The sequence below is a fragment of the Clytia hemisphaerica genome, unplaced genomic scaffold (assembly GCF_902728285.1).
Source record: "Clytia hemisphaerica strain Z4C2 unplaced genomic scaffold, Clytia hemisphaerica genome assembly, whole genome shotgun sequence".
In the NCBI taxonomy this organism is placed as follows: Eukaryota; Metazoa; Cnidaria; class Hydrozoa; order Leptothecata; family Clytiidae; genus Clytia; species Clytia hemisphaerica.
Window position 1 is genome coordinate 158,958 of NW_027104620.1, and position 4,072 is coordinate 163,029.

The 4,072-nt window shown below is 35.8% G+C and overlaps 1 protein-coding gene and 1 long non-coding RNA gene across 2 annotated transcripts in view; one reads left to right on the plus strand and one right to left on the minus strand.

The window, feature by feature from the left end:
- LOC136824666 (uncharacterized) overlaps positions 1–4,072 on the plus strand; it is a 108,047-nt gene that overhangs the window by 6,844 nt on the left and 97,131 nt on the right. The window lies entirely within an intron of this gene.
- LOC136824670 (uncharacterized) overlaps positions 1,352–4,072 on the minus strand; it is a 32,359-nt gene continuing 29,638 nt past the window's right edge. The window contains exon 3 of the long non-coding RNA XR_010849139.1: positions 1,352–1,973. This is a non-coding gene — a long non-coding RNA (uncharacterized lncRNA). The remainder of the gene's footprint in view (positions 1,974–4,072) is intronic.

Consider the following 4,072-nt stretch of genomic DNA (forward strand, 5'->3'; position numbering starts at 1 on the left):
AAAGTTTGTTTTCATTGATTGACATTCATTCGACCACTTTTGGATTCAACTTTACATATGCGTACATTCAACTTTTTTGTACTTTGCCGGTATCTTGTTTTACCAAGTTAAGAAGGACTTTCTCGAGTTACGACCATATGATGGTCTTTAAAGCTCAAGAAGCTCTATAAACAATATAGGTAGTTATTAAAAAAATAACAGACAAACATAAATTACAGTCTGAATAAAAATATCAAATGTACATTTGAAAAATTAAGCAAATTTCTTTAAAGATTCTGGAAAAAGAATTAAAATCATTGCTGGAAATGAACTTCTGACTAAATTACAGTAGTTAGTATTCAGTTTCAAAAACAAGAAACAAAATTTGACAAACAAAACACTTTTTTCAGTCAATGAATCAGCTCATCATCATAACCAGTCTGCCATTTTTTTTATTTTGATTTGCACAAGTAATATTGTAATTCGTGTTATATATCATACACTGTTATAATTTGCATTTATAACACTCGCATCTGCTTTTCAAAGCTGAATCAAAACTAATAAATTGTAATATGTAATAATGGTAATAGCATATAACGAAATATGACCCGTGGGGGAAGGGGTACTAGGGCAAGATGGGTTACGGGGATGCTCCGCTGGCCAGGGTACCTTTTTTAACCTCCACGAGTCCCAGGTAGGGTCGCAAAAACACCAGAATAGAAAAATCAGTCCCTCGTAGGGTGCCTATTTTTGGAAAATTTGGGGAAAAAGTAGAAAATTTGAGAAAATTTTGGAATTTCAGTCCCATTCAGGGAAACTTTTTTCGTAAACTTCGAGTCCCACATAGGGTCCATTTTTCGAACCTCAGCGGAGCACCCCCGTCGGTCGACAAGGGTAGTACCCCCCCCCCCCCGGGGAAATATGAAAATATTACAAAAACCGAACATTTAAGGAGGAGACTAACTACGGGGATGCTTGTGCAACAAAACAAACAAACACGCGCAACAAAATTTCGAGATTCAAGTCCAATATCTATGCGTGAGGCTATGAGCGCCTCCTCGTAGCTACGCTCCTGCGGGGGCAATAATGATTTGTTTATATCATACTAAACGCTACTGTACTGTACATTTTACTGTAATAGTCAAACGACAATTTTTTGAAAGGATAAAAATTTCTAATTTCCGTTGCTCAGAGCGGTTAATAGCTGCTTGTGGTTTAGATAGGGAATTTCCCAGCAAAAAAGGGATTTCCCTTAATTCAACTCCCTGAGGTAATAAAAAAAGACATTGAGCTTTGAAAATGGGTAATCAGATCAAAACAAATCCGGACAATTGTTTTTAAGGGCTCTGACCATAGTGAATTTTTCATAAAACAATAGAAATACAGTCAAGCTAAGAATGTTACCGGTACACCATTTAACCGGAACTAAAATACTGAAAAACGCGCGCAAAATTATGAGATGTTTGCCCAACTTCCTTATGCGTGAAGCTATGAATGCCATCCTCGGAAGCTTTAGGCTTCCTGTGGTGGCAATAAATAAGTATCCCATTTCTCGTTAATTAAAATAACATATTGTTCTAAATTCATTGTTTTTGGGGGATATTTTGGACACGCTGTATTAGTTTGTTTGATTATGCAACGAAGTACAGTTTGCTCTTGCTAGTTCGGATTCGAACGGGGATGAATTTTATTTGTTCGAACTATAGAGAATCGAATTATAGAAATAATTTGAGAGGGTTTTTCATTGGCAGGGACTACGAATAAGTTCGAATTATAAAAAGATGCGAATAAAAGAAATTCGATAAAGCGAGAGTACCTGTAGTATAAAGCGATTTTGAAGATGATGATTTTACTCATGATTTGACAAAAAAAAACAACCTTTGTTTCCTAGTTGGGCAAGTATCTTGAATTTCTTCCGAATTCGCGTGTTTGTTAGTACCGTACGTCCACCGATAAAGCATCCTTAACGCTCAATTGTCTTAGTAGCTTATGCCCTGGAAAAAAAGGAAAATATCAAATTATGTCGTTGAGTAGAGTTATTACTGAGGTTAAGCATACAAGGATAATCACGACGACACGGACGAAAAATGTATAAGGCTAGTGAAAATACGAAATTTGATTGGTTGAAATTCACTAGCCTGTTAAATTTCGTTCATCGTCATGATTTTACCGATTTACTTAACCTCACTAACTTCTTCTAACAAAGGAGGAAGAAAGAAACAAAAAAATTCTACTTATATATCTGTCAGTGTTTAGACTTTCTCCTTTTTTCTGGACATCCTGTATTATTAAACCTTTACTAAAGTCATTAGGCTTTTCCATGAAATTTCCGTACAGGGGGGTGGACGAACCTTTTCAAGGCAAAGAAAGATTTTTAGAAATGTGTGAATACCCCCTGGAAAATTAGCCTAGTTAACTAAGCCCGTATTCACAAGGCTAGGACACACGGCTAATGGCAATATAGCGTTTTCGGTGCTTTAAAGATTTTTTATATTTACGGATTTTAAGTTTGCCTTGGAATACTGTTAGTTATTCAGTCACCACCTACCATCAGATTTATCCTAGTGACTGAATCAAACTAGCTTAGATTTCTAGGCTACTGGAAAATGTTAAAATTTGCAAAAGATCCTCTTGGAAAAATTCTTTTCATATCCTAAAAGTGAGGGTGGACGAGCTAGTATTTTGTCCCCTGGAAATTTTGAAATATAATGAAAAAATGCTTTTTTATTATCCCTTTTTTATAATTCTTCTCTGATTGACCTTTGGAAATGTTCGTCCACCCCTTGTCTGGATACAAAATGGACTGGCCCAACGACCGTCAATTTATGAACTTTATGAACTGATGGGTTTTGTTTACCTAACACAGTGATTAGAAAATATAACTTCAAAGAATAACTTCTGACGTTTTAATTTGCAGGAATGAAATACAATGTCAACGTGGCACATGCACTTGGAACACCCGGCTGGAAATTCATTTTACAAATTCCAAAAATGTTTGTAAAAGATTTTCACAACTTTGTTACTGGTAATGAGGATGCAGATTTAGACACTGGGACTGCCCTTGATTCGTTTGGAATTCAAGATTTGAGATTCGAGTATAATATCAATCGGGTAGTATCAAACGATGATAAAGGGGAAGAAATCAAAGATAGCAAAGGAAAATCGAAAAAGAAAACCGATTTTGGTGATGTCAAGTAAGTCATTCAATTCAGAGAGCAAAGACTTTGCTCTGACGGATTGAACAGTTGAACTGGATTGAATTTAGCTTTTTCTTTGCTTTGCGTTGCACAATTTTCAAATTGATTTCAAAGCCCCGAAGGGGTTAGATGGAAAATGAAGCGAGTTATTCCACATCCAAAACGCGTCACCTGCATTTAATTTTTCACACAAATGCCAGATTGAAAATGAACCCATCACCAGATCTCGGAAAATTTGCCACTTACGAATATGGAAAGGGCTAAATTAAGACTAGTTAAGTCATTGGTGTGACACGATAATTATAAAGTTAGTAGCTTTTCATCTTTCATTTTTTATAACCGGAGAATGTCAGCACAATTTCTCTGAGATGCACAGAAACCACTATGAAAAGAAAGTTGTGTTCCTTTTTGATAATCTCTCACTTTGCTTCAATAGACTTCGTGGCAACCCTATCATAGCTGGTTATTCTGGGGCAACTGTTGAAGCAATGTGGTGGGCTACTGGAGCTACCAAGAAAAAGTTTAAAGCTGAAGCTACCTACATATCAACCGGAAAGAAAATGACTATTGTGCAACCGAAAATTGGCAATGCTTGGGGAATTTTTTTTGCCAATATCAACTTGGATTGGATCATTGAAAAAGTTTTCAAATATAAAGCTTCAATTCCATTCTTCAGCAACTTGAAAGCATGTAAGCATAAATTGAATACCCAAAAATGGCAAAAATTCTTTCCTCGGGCTCAATAATAAAAAAAGATATGAAAATATTGTAGGTGTTAAACCAAGTAACAAGAATGCCGACTTTCATCCCATTTTCAAGCGTTTAGCCTGTCAAAATGTATTATGGTCTTCCTAAAGCCTATTCACGATAAGTGTGCACTCTTTTTTCATTTACTT